Below are 19240 nucleotides of genomic sequence, written 5' to 3' on the forward strand. Positions count from 1 at the left end.
CAAAGAGCTGGAATTATAGGTGTGAGCCATTGGGCCCCACCAAATGTCTGAGGATTAGTGTGACCACTCCGGAGAACTAGGATAAGCCCCACCCAAAGTTCAGTTCAGACGTTAAGACTCCTAATGCCAAGTACACCTCAGGACATAATGGAAAGGTTGATTACTTACATAATTGAGGTCTCTGGGGAAAGCAGAGCGGACCTTTCTGTAAGTCCAGAATGGCTTGAGAGAGCAGGGAACAGAGACTGGTTGAGTTTTATTGTGGTTAGGGGTGGAGGCGGGGTGAGGGCTGCCCCCTGTTGGGAGGAGCTTATGTAGTTTGAGTCTCTCCACAGCACAGAGAGAACACCCAGCCTTTCTTATCAGCTTGCCCAGATGTGGGGCAGACGGAGAGACAGAGAGGTGGGGCTCAATGCTGTTGCTAGCCAAACACCAAAGAGTGGAGCCAGACTCCTTATTCCAGAGAGTGCTAGTTTAATTTTTAACATTGTAAATATTGTGGCAATATTTTCTAAAAGTTCAGATTGTGAAAAAGAGAACAACTACAATATCACCAGCACGACCCAGATCTCGCTGAAAAGGAAGGCTAAATGACTGTGTTCTCTTAAGGACAAAAGGAAGGACACATACAACTGGATTAGGGAGGTAAGTCACCAAAATGGCGCACACTGCACAATATGCAGAAAGCAGCTTTGGCCTGGGCATTGCAGAAAAGGTGATTGCGAAAACACACGTGGGCGCTGGATTTCACAATTCTGGGATTAGACAAGGAAGAATTTCTAAATCAGAAGAGTTTTTTTGTTTTTGTTTTTGTTTTTGTCTCCCAAAGACACCTATGCTCAGTTAAAAACAGTGACCACTGAATTGGTATGGGCATACCACATGAACAAACACACAGTATTTTATCATTCTCTTGATGGCACTATGGAAATGAGTGAAGTTACATTTCCTGATTCACAAGCTGAAGCTATAATGTACTGTGGGCAAACAAAAGGGGGAAATTTGAGAACTGACATGTTGGGCCCTGTAATAGATTGCTAGGGCTGCCAAAACCAAGTACCACAAAACAGGTGGCTTGACACAACAAATTTACCCTCTCATAGTTCTGGAGGCAAAAAGTCTGCAATCAAGATGTCAGCAGGACTGTGCTCCCTCCGAGGTTCTAGGGAGGAACCTGTTGCACGCCTCCATCCTAGTTTCGGGTGATCCTGGCAGTCCTTGGCATGCCTTCGCCTGAAGCTACAGCACTCCAATTTCTCCTTCCAGCCTCACTTGGAATCACACATCTTCCGCGTGTGTGTGTGTGTGTGTGTGTATGTGTGTGTCTGTCTGAATTTCCCTCTTCTTTAAGGACAGCAGTTATATTGGATTTATGGCCCACCCTAATCTAGTATGACTTCATCTTAACTTGATTACTTCTACAAAGACCCTTATTTCCAAATAAGGTCACATTCACAGGTTGCAGGTGGACATGAATTTTAATGTTGGGGGTGATACTGCTCAACACAGTACCGCCCTTTGGAACTCTTCTCATCAGATTGTACCTATGATCATGCCTCCTATAATATATCAAGAAATGAATCGAATTATAGCAACAACAAAATGTTCTCCTGCTCTTACTTTAATTTGAAAAATGGAGTTTCAAACAATTGTCTTATTTCTATGAAGATTTTAGTGAAACTACAGAAAGCACAAAACAAAAAATTGTTGATATTTTGTTTAAAAAAAATAGACTTTCCTCATCTATCTGCATATTCAGCAGAAAGTGCTGCTAGGAAAATCCTGGGAAATTTTATTGTTTATAAACTTCTATAATATGGACTTGATTATAGCAGAGCTGCAAGTCAAAATGAATTTACATTTGACTGTATTCACTTTTACCACTGCATAAAAGGAAGGAAGGATGTCCTAAAAGCTGCAGGCAGTTCAGAGAAATATTATTGAAAAAGGCGGCTGGGCATGGTGTCTCACGCCTGTAATCCCAGCACTTTGGAAGGCCAAGGCGGGTGGATCACCTGAGGTCAGGAGTTCGAGACCAGCCTGACTAACATGGTGAAATCCCGTCTCTACTAAAAATACAAAATTGGCCAGGCGTGGTGGTGCGTGCCTGTAATCCCAGCTACTTAGGAGGCTGAAGCAGGAGAATTGCTTGAACGATCATGCCATTGCACTCCAGCCTGGGCAACAAGAGAGAAACTCCATCTCAAAAACTAAATAAATAAAATAAACAAGAAAAAGGCAACCGAAGGTTTAAAAAAACCTACCACATCACAGGGCAGAAGGAAACATGTCATTGCAATTTTTTATTAAATATAGGTAATATTTGGTTAATAATACTATTTATGTTCTTCTTTTAAAATATCTCATGTATATTTTCTTAAGAATATATAATAATAGAACCTGCAAAATTTAAATACCTAATATAGAGTTAAAAAAAGATAAAACAAATTGCTATATCAAAGGACAAGAAGAAAGTTATTAAAATATTGTCATATTTCGCTCACACATATTATGTGTTTAGTTAGTCCTATTGTTAATTACTTCTAATTGCATTATTTATTAGTCCCATTGTTTATTTACAAATTTTTAAGTAATTTAAATAATTAATTTAAATTTATGTTTGTGTGCATATGAGATCTCTGATAGTCTACTTTTGAGAATAATTTAGTAAAGCTTTTAAATAAAAATCAGAAGTAACTCCATTAATTGCATTATATGTCATAATTATATTTTTCTGTTTATTTAATGAAATAAAACTTTATAGCTGACTAAAAAAAATTCTTTTTTTTAGACAGAATCTCATTCTGTCACCCAGGCTGGAGTGCAGTGGCATGATCTCATCTCATTGCAACCTCTGCCTCCCAGGTTCAAGCTACTCTCATGCCTCAGACTCCTGAGTATCTGGGACTACAGGCATGCGCCACCACATCCAGCTAATTTTTTGTATGTTTAGTAGAGATGGGGTTTCATCATGTTGGCCAGGCTGGTCTTGAATTCCTGAGCTCAAGTGATCCACCTGCCTCAGCCTCCCAAAGTGCTGGGATTACAGGCATGAGCCACTGCACCCGGCCACTAGCAAACTTTTTTGAATAGGAAGTAGATAATATTTAACACTTTATGAGAGTTGATTGTAAGTGAAATAGTTCATGATATAATTTAATAAAATAGGTACTAACTATATTATTTAATACGGTGCACCCAATCTGAAAGAAATCACATAAAAGTTTTATCTATAGCTTTTATTTAATACATCGTTTTAAAACTAGTAGTCTCAGAAATCATTCCAGTTACAGTGGAAGAATTGTTGTTATTAACTTACACTGATTTGATATTCAAAAAGTTTTTTCTTCCTAGCTAATAACATAGACCTAAGGATGAGAATAGTGAAAAAGGTTTTCTGATGTTTAAATACATTTAAAAAGTCTTCTTTTTTTTTTTTGGCCAGGTGTAGTGGCTCATGCCTGTAATCCTAGCACTTTGGGAGACCAACGAGGGAGGATCTCTTGAGCCTAAGAGTTCGACACCAGACTGGGCAAAATAGTAAGACCCGGTCTCAATTTTTTTTTAAATTGACTCTAAAAAAATAATTTTTTTCTCATTAATAGTTAATAATTTACCAATCAATATCCTCACCAATATTTCTCACTAATCATCTCTTTGTTCTCCTGGACTCTCACCTAAGAATGATGCACTCTTGATAAAAAAAAAGTCTGGGTCTTTCAATGAAAATTGTCAATGATCTACCACCCTACTCTACAATGTATAGGAACTGAAAACGCTTCAATGTAGGTCAAATGCTGACTTTCCTTGAATGGAAATATACACAGAGAAATGTTAAATGTTTCTGTGTCTTGATCAGAGGTGATGGAACTGCCCTGTGGCTTATCCCCGGAGGTATTGACCCCTGAGATTGAAGGAGGTGAGAGATTGCCTTTGTTTTGTACAGTGAGAGAAGAAATTTTGTGATGTGAATTTTAGGAAACTCCATGTACATGTTGAGGATCTGGTAGCTAATTCCCTTCAACTCTTTTCTCCTTGGAAAGCCATCACAGTTTGAAAACCACTGGTACAGGAGAGAGGGAGAGCAGACAGACTGAGCACATGTGGTATGAAGGAGGGCTGCACTGAGGGTCTCCTGAGATTAACCAGGAAGAATCTGAAGTGAAACTGGTCATGTGTTTCCATCAGCCACAGTCTGCTGCACTGATACAGGCATGAAGGAGTTAGAGATCTGGATTTAACCAGGGTTGTAGATTTAACCAAGCAAGTAGTTTTGAGAATTTAAAGATGTGATACAGGCCAACAATGAACAATAGGGAAGGAAAAAGAAAAAAAAAAAAAAAAGACCATACTAGAAAGGAAACATAATCACAGTGCACAACTAGATTGTGCAGCAACACATTTTGTATAGACTTTAGCTCCTGACTCATCATACTCTCTCAGATCAGCCTGTCATGTTCCTGATAAGTCCATTACCCATGCAGAAGCATAAAGGATTTACAGGTATATGCCAGGGAGTGATTAAAATGATTGTGTCCAGATGTGGTGGCTCACACCTGTAATCCCAGTACTTTGGGAGGCCAAAGCAGGCAGATTGCTTGAGCCTAAGCATTTAAGTCCAGCCAGGGCAACATAATAAGACCCCATCTCAAAAAAAACAAAAAAAGAAAAAAGAAAAAAAAGCCAGATGTGGTGGCATGCATCTGTAGTCCCTGCTACTTAGGTGGCTGAGGTGGGAGAATCACCTGAGCCCTGGAGTTTAAGGCTGCATGAGCTGTGATGGCACCACTGCACTTGAGCGTGGGTGACAGAGTGAGACCTTGTCTCAAAGAAAAAAATGTTTTTTAAATGACTGAACATGGCACTTTAGGTAGGTAGGAAAGGCTGTGAGGACCCTAGGGAAGGGAAGAAGGTTCAGTGAAAAGGTGATAGCATCAGTGAATTAAAAGTTTAGTGGGAAGGAAACGTTATTAGAGGTGGAGTCCCATAGGAAGTAGGCCGAGAAAATAGTGTTCAGTGAACAGTGCGATTAAAACGGAGATTCAGGAGGATTTTCTGTGTTGATAATAAAATCTAGGGCACTGCTAATAGAAGTATAAAGTGAGTAACATATGTAATTTAAAATATTCTACCAGCCACATGTAAAAAGTAAAATGAAACAAGTGAATTTCTTTTGATAACATTTCACTTAACAAATACATGTGAAGTATTATCATAATATGTAATCAATATAAAAAATTCATTCGATATTTCATATTCTTTACTTTATGAAACTACATCTTCAAAATTCAGTGTATATTTTACACTTGGGTACATCTCATTTTGACCTAGCCACATTTCAGGTGCTTAAAGCTAAAAGTGGCTAGTGGCTACAGTAATTGGAAAACTCAGATCCAGGGGCTGACCAAGGTCACGGATGGTAGAAGTAGGCAGAGGACACATTCATTGTAAAAGAGATCAAGGGGGCCGGGCGCAGTGGCTCACGCCTGTAATCGCAGCACTTTGGGAGGCTAAGGCAGGAGAATCACTTGAACCTGGGAGGCATAGGTTGCAGTGAGCTGAGATCGTGCCATTGCACTCCAGCCAGAGCAACATGAGCAAAACTCCGTCTCAAAAAAAAAAAAAAATCAAGGAGTCGGAAATATTATCTCCCTGGATATTGAAATCACCAAGAATAATGACAAGATGGTGTCAGAAACCATGGTAAGCCACAAGCTAAAATCTTTGTAAATATTTTTGTGCTGTGGTGGTTATATTTCCTTTCTTGTCCCTTTTTTTTTTTTTTTTTTTTCATTGTTGGCCAGGTTGGAGTGTAGTGGTGCTGTCTCGGCTCACTGCAACCTCCACCTCCCGTGTTCAAGTGATTCTCCTGCCTCAGCTTCCCGAGTAGCTGGGATTGCAGGCACGTGCCACTACGCCCAGCTAATTTTTTGTATTTTTGGTAGAGATGGGGTTTCTCCATGTTGGTCAGGCTGGTCTCAAACTCCCGACCTCAGGTGGTCCGCCCACCTTGGCCTTCCAAAGTGCTGGGATTACAGGCGCGAGCCACTGCGCCCAGCCCGTTTCCTTAAGTTCTAAGGGTCCTCTCAGAACTCTTTTCTCAAGTATTCTCAGGAGCCCTCTCTAGGTTTGCTGCAAAGCTGTCATCTTTAGACTTGGTGTATAGTCATATATCCTGCATATCTGAAAAATGTCTTTATCCTATTGTCACACTTAATAATTTGACTTGGTATAGAATTCTCAGGACCTTGAAAGAATTATTGACTACTTTCTAGAATTAAACACTGCTGATGAGAAGTCTGATATCAGTCTGAGTCTAACTCTTTTGTAGGTGACTTTTTAAAAAAAAACTAAAGATGCTTCTTGTTTCTTTAACTTCTTGCCACTCTGAAATTTCACAATAATGTGGCATTAGGATTATCAGGAGACAGAAACCATAATAGTAACATAATCAGAGAAAATGTAATATGAAGAATTATTAGTTAGTAAAAGGGGATTGTCTAGTAAAAAGGATAAAGAATGCAGAAATATCAGATGTAAAGAGCAGCCACCACCTCTAGGACTGAAAAGAATACCCAGGAAGGAATGAACACGGAAGAGGACCTTCAATCAAGGCTGACATTCGAAGTCACTGGAAAAGATACATCATTGAAAGGGTATACTGGAAATTTGCCAAAACGCCATGGGCTCAAGCTGGCAAGCAGGAAGTTACCCACTGGGATACTAGCAAAATTCCTGGGAAGCTACCCTCCAGGGTGTTGTTCAAATTTGCTGGCAGTTATGCACCATTAGCTACCTTGACAGCACTCTGAAAGAAGCTGCCTGCTGGCACCACAGAAGCAAGAAAAATGATCACTGGAACCAGGAAGGGGAGCCGCTTCCCCTTGCAGTGTCCTTCCAGTATCCTCTACTGACAAGGCCTAATCTTACATCACCTGGGAAAGGAGAAATATTTACAGGACCCACCTCCAGTAATCCAAAGTAGGGAAAGAAGGGTGGATATGGGGCACAGAGGAAATATATTGATGACTGGGACACGTGTGCTTAGTGTAGTATTTTGTATTTTATCTTTTTTCTTTAGGTGCATATCTTGGTATGTTTTGTATTTTATTGACATTTATGGGCTAGGCACTTCTTGGGCCTTTTAAATCTGAAGATTTCTGATTTAGTTCAGCTCTTGGAAGTTAGCTTTTATGATTTTCTTTATAATACTCCTCCCTCCATTTTCTCCGTTCTCCTTTTCTAGGTTACACCACTTGTAGGTTACACCTTCTGGATTGATCTTGTAAATCTCTCCTCTTTTCTCCCAATTTTCTTTTCTTCTCCAATCCAGGAGATGTCCTCAATTCTATTATCCAATCTTTTTTTAAAAATAGCTTCCCAGCCAGGTGCAGATGGCTCATGCCTGTAATCCCAGCACTTCTGGAGGCCAAAGGGGGCGGATCACGAGGTCCAGAGATCGAGACCATCCTGGCTAACACGGTGAAACCCCATCTCTGCTAAAAACACAAAAAATTAGCCGGGCGTGGTGGCGTGTGCCTGTAGTCCCAGCTACTCAGGAGGCTGAGGCAGGGGAATCGGTTGAACCTGGGAGGTGAAGGTTGCAGTGAGCTGAGATGGTGCCACTGCACTCTAGCCTGACAACACAGCAAGACTCAGTCTCAAAAAAAAAGAAAAGAAAAACAACTTCCCGTTTCCCCTCTCCCCAGCCCCTGGTAACCACCACTCCAGTCTTTGATTTTATGAACTTGACTCCTTTAGATACCTCAAATGAGTGAAATCATGCAGTATTTGTCTTTCTATGTCTGAGTTATTTCACTTAGCACAATGTTCTGAAGATCCATTTATGTTGTTGAATATTGCAGATTTCCTTCTTTTTAAGGCAGAATAGTATTCCGTAATATGTATATGCCACATTTTCTTTATCCATTCATCTGTCAATGGATGATTAGGTTGTTTCCATATCTTGGTGATTGTTTGTGAACGATGTTGCAGTAAACATGGGAGTGCTTATATCCCTTCAAGATCCTGATTTTCAATTTTTTTGGGTACATACCCAGAAGTGGGATTGCTGGATCATATGGTAATTCTATCTTTATTGATTATATGTACATGTATACATTTATTTATTATACATATATAATACATGTGTAAATATATAAATATATGCATTTAAATACATTATATATTGAATATTTACATATGCATATATGAATATATATTAATATATAATTAATATATGCATATGTATATATTACTGTATATGTATAATATATACATATAATAAAGATAGAAATATTTTATATATTTATCATTTTGTATAATAAATCTATACATATAGCATCTACATTTTTTTCTTTCTCTCTTTCTTTTGAGACAGAGTCTCACTCTATGGCCTGAGCTGGGATGCAGTGGCATGATCATGGTTCACTGCAGCCTGGATCTTCTGGGCTCAGGTGATCCTCGCACCTCAGCCTCCCAAGTAGCTGGGACTACAGACACACACCATCATAGCCAACTAATGTATTTTTTGTAGAGATGAGGGTTTGCCATGTTGCCCAGCCTGGTCTTGAACTCCTGGGCTCAAGCAATCCATCAGCATCAGCCTCCCAAAGTGCTGGACTTACAGGCATGAGCCACTGTGCCCAGTCAATTCTATCTTTAACTCTTTGGGAATCTCCATACTGTTTTTCACAGCAACTGCATCATTTTGCAGTCCCACCAATACTGTGAAAGAGTTCCAGTTTCTCCACGTTCTTACCAACATTTGTTATCTTTTTTTTTCATAGCCATCCTGACTGTGAAGTATAAAGTGTTATCTCATTGTGGTTTTGATTTGCATTTCCCTAATAATTAGTAATGATAAGCATTTTTTCATACATCTGTTGGCCATTTGTATGTGTTCAATCTTTTAAATTAAAAATGTTTAATAACCATTTGCAATTTTTAAAGAGCTATTTCTTCTTCTTAGATTGATTTTGTTATGGCATCCTATTTGTCTTTTATGGATGCAATATAGTATTTTCCCAAATTTCTCTGAGGATGGTTTCTAGTATAGTATTTTATGTGTTCTTCTGTTCCCTTAATTACTGATGTCCTCTGGCATCATTTATTTTCTGATAGTTTATCAAGCTGTTTTTATTGCATGTTTTTGGCTTTTCTCTAATGTCTGGTAATCCTTGGTTGCGTGATTATATTTAAGAGGAAGGCAATAGGAATTCTGCTTCTGGCCAAGATGGAGTAATGGGAAGGGCTTTACCCTCTAACTTGAAAAAACTCCAAAAAAATATTTTTTTAGTTAATCAACAGGTTTCAAGACATTAGACATCTGGCAACAAAAGAAGTGATCCCTAAAACCACAAACAGAAAAGGTAAGCCCTATGGTTATATTGGCTTCTGCCTGGAGAGATTTTTCAGGCTATAGCACAGCAAGGGAAACCTAGGCAGACCTGAGCAGTCCACCTACATCAAACAGACACTACAGTTCACAGGAAAAAGTATCAGAGGAGAAAGCTGTACAGAGAAAAGACTCCAGAGATCTGCAAGGATCATCTTGAATATTCATCTGAGTAATGAGTAGTGCACACATTTGAGAAAAGTTACCAGAGGCCAAGGAAAGGATCCCATGCCAGGATTACAGCTAACAGTATACAGGACTCCACAAGGCTGTGAAGAGTGCCTATTCCCACCAGCCAAGGTGGAAAACCTTAGAACTTACAGGGCACAGAGTAGAGTGAGCACTCAGACGGGTTTTGCCTCTGTAGTGGGGAAAAGAAAAATAGCTTCAGGCTTAATGCTGTTCTGGCCTTCCCTATCAAAGCTTAAAAGCAAGACCTAAAAGGATCAAACTGCACCAGAGAACAAAGCTCAAGTATATTTATAGGAAGACAAAAATACCCAGCACCCAAAAAGTAAAATTCGTAATGTTTGACATCTATCCAAAAATTTCCAGAAGAAACAAAAAATTACTATCCACAATAAAAGGTACAATAGGCTGGGCAAGGTGGCTCATGCCCATAGTGCTAGCTACTGGGGAGGCTGAGTGGGGAGGACCACTTCAGCCCAGGAGTTCAAGGTCGCAGTGAGCTATGATCACATTGCTGCACTGAAGCGTGGGCAACAGAGCAAGACCCTGTCTCTAAAAAAGAAGCAAAAAACAGGGGGAGGGGTGTATGTACGATTAGTCACTTGAAACTAACCTAGATTTGATACGAATGATAGACTTCGTGGACAAGGATATTAATGCAGCCATTATTATAATTATCGTCAAGAAGCTAGAGAAAAGGTTGAGTATGTAATTGAAGACATGGAAGTTATAAAAAAGATCCATATCAAACTTTTAGAGATGAAAACTAAAATGTCTAATATAAAAAACACACAGGATGGGATTAACGTCAGATTGGACATTGCAGAAGAAATGATTAGTGAATTTGAAAACATTTTCATAGAAACTATCCAAAATGAAACACACAGAGAAAAAAATATTAAAAAAAGAAATGAACAGAATACCAGCAAGCTGTGGGACAAGGGGCCTAATGCATGTGTAACTAAAGTTCCCACAGAAAAAAAAATGAGGTGAGAGAGAATAATATGTCAAGTAGTAATGGATGAAATTTTCCAAATTTGATAAAATTATAAACCAATAAATTCACAATGCTCACTGTATTAGTCCATTCTCAAGCTGCTATAAACTGCCCCAGACTGGGCAATTTAGAAGGAAAGAAGTTTAATTGACTCACAGTTCCACACTGCTGAGGAGGCCTCAGGAAACCTACAATCATGGGGGAAGCAGGGGAAATGCTGGATATTTATAAAACCATCAGATCTCGTGAGACTCACTCACTATCATGAGAACATGATGGGGGAAACCACCTCATGATCTGATGACTCCACCTGGTCCCACCCTTGACACGTGGGGATTATGGGGATTACAATTCAAGATGAAATTTTGGGTGGGGACACAGAAACCATATCACTCACCAAACCTCAAGCATAAGAAACTTGGAAGAAACTACATCAAGGCTCATAGTAATAAAATTGCTTAAAAACAGTAATAAAGAGAGAATCATAAAAGCAGACAGAGGCAAAATGATATCACATGCCAAAGAACAAAGAACAGTATGACAGATTTCTTTTTAGAAACAATGCGCCGGGCGCGGTGGCTCAAGCCTGTAATCCCAGCACTTTGGGAGGCCGAGACGGGCGGATCACAAGGTCAGGAGATCGAGACCATCCTGGCTAACACGGTGAAACCCCGTCTCTACTAAAAAATACAAAAAACTAGCCGGGCGTGGTGGCGGGCTCCTGTAGTCCCAGCTACTTGGGAGGCTGAGGCAGGAGAATGGCGTGAACCCGGGAGGCGGAGCTTGCAGTGAGCTGCGATCCGGCCACTGCACTCCAGCCTGGGCGACAGAGCGAGACTCCGTCTCAAAAAAAAAAAAAAAAAAAAGAAACAATGCAAGTGTAGCATAGCAAGACAAAGGTGCAAGACAATGGAGCAACATTTTTTAATGTCCTGAAGGGAGGGAAGGAGAGGGAATCACTGGCAACACAAAATCCTTTACCCAGCCAAAATCTGTGTCAAAAAATGGAAGGCAAAACAAGGACCCTTTTTAGATGTACAAAAGCCAAAATAATTTATCATCACCAGACCAGCACTACAAGAAATGTTAACAGTAATCCTCCAAGCAGAAGGAAATGGTACCAGATATAAATCTGCATCTACATAAAGGAGTGAAGTATACTGGAGATGGTAACTATGTGGGTAAATATAAAGTTTTTTCTTATTATTTAAATCTCTTTAAAAGATAACCAATTCTTTAAAGCAAAAAAGAAAATGTATTATCTATTTGGAAACTAAATGTAAATATAACACATATAGAAATATAATATATGACAACAAAAGCACAAAGGACAAGAGGGGAGAAAAGGAAGCATGTTTTACATTTCTTATATTCTACGTGCAGTGGTATAATATTACTCAAAGATAGATTGTGATAAGTTAAAGATGTATGCTCTATGCCTTAGCGATCACTGAAATAATACAGCAAAGAGTTATACTAATAAACCAACAAAGGAGATACAATTTAATCATAAAAATAATTTAATCCAAGGCAATGAAGAAAAATAGGAAAAAGGGAATAAAGAACAGGTAGGATGAATAGAAAACAAATAATATATAATCCCAATATCAACATAATATTAAATTTAAATGGTCTAAATACTTCAATTAAAAGGCAGAGATGTGAGATTGGTTAAAAAGGCAAGATGCAAATCTATTCAAACTACTGGGGACCAACTTTATATATAAGGACACAAATAGGTAAAAATAATGGGATAAAAAATAGATATATCATGGTAACACAAATCAAAAAAAGTCTGGGGAATGTATTAATATCAGACAAAATAGATTACAGAGCAAAGAATATTACCAGGGATAAAAAGGGTCATTTAATTTTGATAAAATGATCAATTTATCAAGAGGCTATAACAATCGTAAATGTTTATGTCCCTACTAACAGAGCTTGCAAACACATGTAGAGAAGCTGATAGAATTGCAAGGAGAAATAAATAAGTATACAATTATAGTTGGAGATTTTGACACCCTTCTCTCAATAATTGGTAGGATAAGTGGACCAAAAATCAGTAAGATATAGAAGATTCAAACAAAACTATCAACCAACTTGACCTAATTGACATTTATAGATGTACCCCATGTAACAACAGCTGAATACATATTCTTTTCATATGCACATAAAACATTTACCAGGATAGACCATAGTCTGGGTCATTATAAAGTACAGATATGTTTAATAGAATTCAAGTCATACAAAGTATATTCTCTGATCAATGGAATTGAATTAGAAATCAACAACAGAAAGATCTCTGCAAAATCCACAATTATTTGAAAACTAAGCTATACACTTCTAAATACTTCATGTGTCAAAGAATAAATGAAAAAGGAACTTAGGAACTATTTAGAACTAAATGAACATGAAAAACACAACATTCAAAATTTGTGGAATGCAACTAAAGTTGAACTTAGGAAGAAATTTATAGCACTGAACATTCATATTTGAAAAAAAGAAAGCCTTCAATCATTGACCTGAGAGCTTTCATCTTAAGAAGAAACTTGAAAAGGAAGGCCAAATGAAACCTAAAGTAAGTAGAAGAAAGGAAATATCAAAAATCAGAGTAAGCCAGACATGGTGGTGCACACCCATCATCCTAGCTACTCAGGAGGCTGAGACAAGAAGAACACTTGTGCCAAGGAGTTTGAAGTTGCACTGAGCTATGATTGTGCCACTGCACTCCAGCCTGGGTGACACAGTGAGACCCTGTCTCAAAATAATAATAATAATAATAATAGAATCAGAGTAGCTATCAGTGACAGAAAAAAAAAGAAAACAATACAGAAGATTGATGAAACCAAAAGTTGATTTGAGAAAACAAATACAATTATGAAACCTCTAACTATACTGATAAGGAAAAAAGAGAGAAGACCCAAATTATCAGTATCAGGAATGAGAAGAGTGGCATCAATACATATTTTATAGGTAGTAAAAGGACAGTAAGGACTGCTATGAACATCTTTATGCCAATAATTCAACTTATACAAAATGGACAAATTCCTTGGAAGACATAAACTGCCAAAGCTCACTTAAGAAAAAATAGGTAACCAGAATAGCTCTATACCTATGAAAGAAAGTGAATTTGTAGTTTTAAAAACTTTCCAGCCGGGCACGGTGGCTCATGCCTGTAATCCCTGCACTTTGGGAAGCCGAGGTGGGTGGATCATGAAGTCAGGAGATGGAGACCATCCTGGCTAACAAGGTGAAACCCCGTCTCTACTATAAATACAAAAGTTAGCCAGGTGTGGTGGCTGGCACCTGTAGTCCCAGCTACTCGGGAGCCTGAGGCAGGAGAATGGCGTGAACACGGGAGGCGGAGCTTGCAGTGAGCCGAGATCTTGCCACTGCTCTCCAGCTTGGGCGATAGAGCGAGACTCTGTCTCAAAAAACAAAAACAAAAACAAAAACAAAAAAAAACTTTCCAACAAAGCAACTCCATGTCTAGATGGCTTCACTTGGGAATTCTACCAAACATTTAAGAGAGAAATTCTATACAAATTCTCCCAGAAAATTGAAGAGAAATAATACTTTCCAGCTCATTCTAGAAGGTCAGTATTACTCTGATACCAAAACTAGACAGACTTTACAAAGAAAGAAAAGTAGTGACTAATGTTACTATGAATGTATATATAAAAATTCTTAATAAAATTTTAGCAGATTGAATCTGGCAATATTTTTAAAAGATAATATATCATGGCCAAGTTGGTTTATTCCAAGAATTTGTTAGGTTTACTAGTAGAAAAATCAATGCAATTCAACATAATAGTAAACTTTTTTTTTTATGAGACAGAGTCTCGCTCTGTCGCCCAGGCTGGAGTGCAGTGGCACAATCTCGGCTCACTGCAAGCTCCGCCTCCCGGGTTCACGCCATTCTCCTGCCTCCGCCTCCCGAGTAGCTGGGACTACAGGCGCCCGCCACCTTGCCTGGCTAGTTTTTTGTATTTTTAGTAGAGATGGGGTTTCACCATGTTAGCCAGGATGGTCTCGAACTCCTGACCTCGTGATCCGCCCGCCCCGGCCTCCCAAAGTGCTGGGATTATAGACGTGAGCCACTGTGCCCGGCCAACATAATAGTAAACTTAAGAAGAAAAACCATATGATCATCTCAGTAGGTACAGAAAAAACATTTGGCAAAATTGAATGTTTATTCCTGACAAAAATTCTCAGGAATAGAAGGAAACTTAAAATCTTGTAAAGGGTATTCATTAAAAAATATATATATACCAAAAGCCTAATACTTAATGTTGAATGACTGACTGCTTTCCCCCTCTCTGATAAAAAATAAAGCCACTGTGCCCAACCAACAACTGACAGAGAAGAACCAAGTTAGAAGACATACATTACCTAAATTCAAGAGTTCTTATAAATCTACAGAAATCAAGATATTTTGAAATTGACATTAAGATTGATGAATAAAATACATTAATGTAATATGATAGAGCCCAGAAACATACTCAGATATATTTGGTCAGTTGATTTTTGGCAAAGGTACAAAGGCAATTCAGAGTAGAAAAAACATTTTTTAACAAATAGTGCTGGCCGGGCACAGTGGCTCACACCTGTAATCCCAACACTTTGCAGGGCCAAGGTAGGCAGATCACCTGAGGTAAGGATTTCAAGACCAGCCTGGCCAACATGGTGAAACCCCGTCTCTACTAAAAATAAAAAAAATTAGCTGGGTGTGGTGGTGGGCGCCTGTAATCAATCCCAGCTACTCGGGAAGCTGAGGCAAGAGAATCGCTTGAACCCGGGAGGCGCAGGTTGCAGTGAGCCAAGATTGCACCATTACACTCCAGCCTGGGCAACAACAGGGAAACTGTCTCCAAAAAAAAAAAAGAAAAGAAAGAGAAAAAGTGCTGGAGTAATTGGAAAACCATACGTTTTTAAAAATAGACTTCAGGCTGGGCGAGGTGGCTTATGCCTGTAATCCCAGCACTTTGGGAGGCCAAGGCGGGTGGATCACAAGGTCAGGAGTTCAAGACCAGCCTGGCCAAGATGGTGAAACCCCATCTCTACTAAAAATACAAAAAATTAGCTGGGCATGGTGGCAGGAGCCTGTAATCCCAGCTACTCGGGAGGCTGAGGCAGGGGAATTGCTTGAACCCGGGAGGTGGAGGTTGCAATGAGTCGAGATCACGCAACTGCACTCCAGCCTGGGTGACAGGGCGAGACTCTGTCTCTAAATAAATAAATACATAAATAAAACTAAAAATAGACTTCAATTCATACCTTGTACCATATAGAAAAATTAATGAAGATGGATAGCAGACAAAAATGTAAAACCTAAAAATATGAAACTTCTGGAAGAAAATAAAGGAGAAAATCTTTTTGGTCTAGGATTGGGCCCAAATTTCTTAGATATGAAACACACAGGCTGGGTGTGGTGGCTCACACCTGTAATCCCAGCACTTTAAGAGTCCGAGGCGGGTGGATCCCTGAGGTCAGGAGTTTGAGACCAGCCTGGCCAACATGGAGAAACCCCGTCTCTACTAAAAATACAAAAAAAATTTAGCCGGGCATGGTGGTGGGCACCTATAATCCCAACTACTCGAGAAGCTGAAGCAGGAGAACCACTTGAACCTGGGAGGTGGAGGTTGCAGTGAGCCAAGATTGCACCATTGCACTCCAGCCTGAATGACAAGAGCGAAACTCTGTCTCAACAAAAAAAAAAAAAAAAAAAAAAAAAACAGCACACACAATAGTGATTTATAAAAGCAAAAATTTGACTTAGACTTCATCAAAATTAAAAGCTTCTGCTTTTGAAAGACACTTTAAGACAAGACAATATATATGGATTTATTTACTAGTGTAAATATATATATATTTATACTACATATGTGTGTATACATTTATACTATATATGTGTGTGTATATATGTGTATATATACATATATTATATATATATATATACAGTCCTATGCCACATAACATTTAAGTCAAGGACAGATTGCAGTCAGTGGTCTCATAAGATTATAGTGTCATGTTTTTACTGTACCTTTTCTATGTTTAGATATGTTTATTTATTTTTGAGACAGAGTCTCACTATGTCACCCAGGCTGTAGTGCAGTGGCACGATCTTGGCTCACTGCAACCTCTACCTCCCAGGTTCAGGTAATTCTTATGCCACAGCCTCCCGAGTAGCTGGGATTACAGGCATGCACCACCATGCCCAGCTAGAGACAGGGTTTCATCATGTTGGTCAGACTTGTCTCAAACTCCTGGCCTGGAGTGATTTATCTGCCTTAGCCTCCTAAAGTGCTACAATTGCAGATCTGAGCCACGAGCCTGGCCTAGATACATTTACATACACAAATACTTATCATTGTGTTATAATTGCCTATGGTATTCAGTACAGTAACATGCTATTGAGGTTGGTAGCCTAGAAGCAATAAGCCATACCATACAGCCTAGGTGTATAGCAGGCTATATCATCTAGGTTTATGTAAGTTCACTCTAGGATGTTCCCTCAAGGATGAAATCACATAATGACACATTTCTCAGAAAGTATCCCCACCATTAAGCCATACAAGACTGTATATAAACCCTCCCATCTACATAATTAGAAAGGAAATTTTTAAACAGTCCCAAAATTTGAACAAAGACTTCACCAAAGAAAATATATGGACAGCAAATGAAAAAAGCACTCAAAATCATTAGTCATTGGGGATATTAAAATTAAAACTACAATGAGATAATGCAACAGACGTAATAGAATAGCTAAAATTTAAAAGACTGCCTATGGAGAATCGCTTGAACCTGGGAGGCAGTGGTTGCGGTGAGCCGAGATCACGCCATTGTACTCCAGCCTGGGCAACAAGAGCGAAACTCCATCCCCAAAAAAAAAAAAAAAAAAAAAAAAAGTCTGCCTATACCTGGACTAGGTGAGGAAGTAGAGGAACTGGAACTTTCATATGCTGCTGTTAAGAACATAAAACATACAATCACATTGCCAGTGTCTTAAAAAGTGAAACATACATATACCAAATTACCCAGCCATTTCACTCCTGTGTGTTTACCCAAGAAAATGAAAGTATATGTCCACAGAAAGACTTTTATTTTATCTATTTTATTTTATTTTATTTATTTTATTTTATTTTATTTTAGACAGGGTCTCACTCTGTTGTCCAGGCTGGTCTCAAACTCCTGGGCTCAAGTGATCCTCCCACCTCAGCCTCTTGAGTAACTAGGACTACAGGTACATGCCACCACAACCAGTTAATTTTTTTTTATTTTTGTATCTTTTGTAGAGACAGAGTCTCACTATGTTACCCAGGCTGATCTCAAACACCTGACCTCAAGTGATCCTCCTGCCTTAGCCTCCCAAAGCATTGGGATTACAGGCATGAGCCACTGAACCCAGCCTAAAGTCTTATACGTGAATGTTCATAACAGCTCAATTTGTAACAGCCAGAAACTGAAAACAACGCAAATGTCCATCAACAAGTGAACAAATAGTGGCATACCCATGCAATGGAATACTACTTGGCAATAAAAAGGAAAGAACTACTGATTTTACAACATGATTAAATCTAAAATTATGATGCTGAGTTAAAGAAGCTAGACAAAAAAGTATATACTGTATAATTCCATTGACATAAAATGGTAGAAAAATACAGAGATCTATAGTGGTAGAAAGCAGACCAGTAATGGCTTGGGAATGACAGGAGGGACAGAAGATCTTTTAAAGAGGAAGAGGGTTCATTTAATATTTTTGGAGGTACACCTTCTCCTCCTCCTCCTTTTTTGGCCTAAGTTAAGTTAGGGAATACTTGGCTACCAACTGTTCTGTCCTAGAATGAATGAGGAGGATGGTGTTCATTGTAGGCCATCACTTAACCCTCTCTTTTTTCTGTTCCATGTCACATGTCCGCCTTTCATACCTGCAGCCATCTAGTCCAAAATCTCTAGCCTTTTCCAGAAGAATCTCTTTTTGGATCTATTTTCCATGCAACATAGAGGCTTAGACTGCCTCTATCTTGATTCATCAGTCACTATTTCTCCATTGCTTTCTTCCCTCTAAAAACGTTGAACTTAACGACAGTCAGCCCTGCCTCAATTCTCTTTGTTATGGATGTAGGCTTTTCAAAATTTTGTATTATTTTAATAAATGTATTGGGAGGAAGAGATGATACGCATAGCTGCTTAGTTTGTCACTTTGAACAAAAAGTTTTCAAATTGCATTTTAAATGACTACTCTGGCTCTTGAATGGAGAATGGATTTGATAGTGGGGACAAGAATGAATGAAGTGATATTAGGAGACAGTTGCAGTAATCCAAGTAAAGGGTACTGGTCGCTTGGCCTAAGGTGGTAGAAGTGGAAATGGAGAAAAGTGCGTGGTGTGGAGAGTTATTCAAAATATAAAATTGACATGACTGGGTTATGAATTGGACATGGGGAAAGAAAAAAAAAAAAAGATGTTTGCCCAGCCTCCTTACTCACCAGTGGTTATAGTCACTAAGATAGGGACTGAAAGAGGACAAGATTTCTGGTAGAAAATCATTAATATAGTTTTAGAGCTACTGAGCTTGTATCATTGATACATCCAAATGAAGAAGTCAAGAAGGCTCATGCTGTATGAATTCAGAGGTGAGGTCTGAGAAGAAGACAT

The 19240-nt window shown here is 38.9% G+C and overlaps 1 protein-coding gene across 1 annotated transcript in view; it reads left to right on the forward strand.

Annotated features, from left to right (window-relative positions):
- Positions 1 to 450: 450 nt before the first annotated feature.
- ERICH2 (glutamate rich 2) overlaps positions 451 to 19240 on the forward strand; it is a 54697-nt gene continuing 35907 nt past the window's right edge. The window contains exon 1 of the mRNA XM_073019804.1: positions 451 to 645. The gene's annotated coding sequence lies outside the window, so the exon portion shown is untranslated. The remainder of the gene's footprint in view (positions 646 to 19240) is intronic.

The sequence above is a fragment of the Chlorocebus sabaeus genome, chromosome 10 (assembly GCF_047675955.1).
Source record: "Chlorocebus sabaeus isolate Y175 chromosome 10, mChlSab1.0.hap1, whole genome shotgun sequence".
NCBI classification, from domain to species: domain Eukaryota; kingdom Metazoa; phylum Chordata; class Mammalia; order Primates; family Cercopithecidae; genus Chlorocebus; species Chlorocebus sabaeus.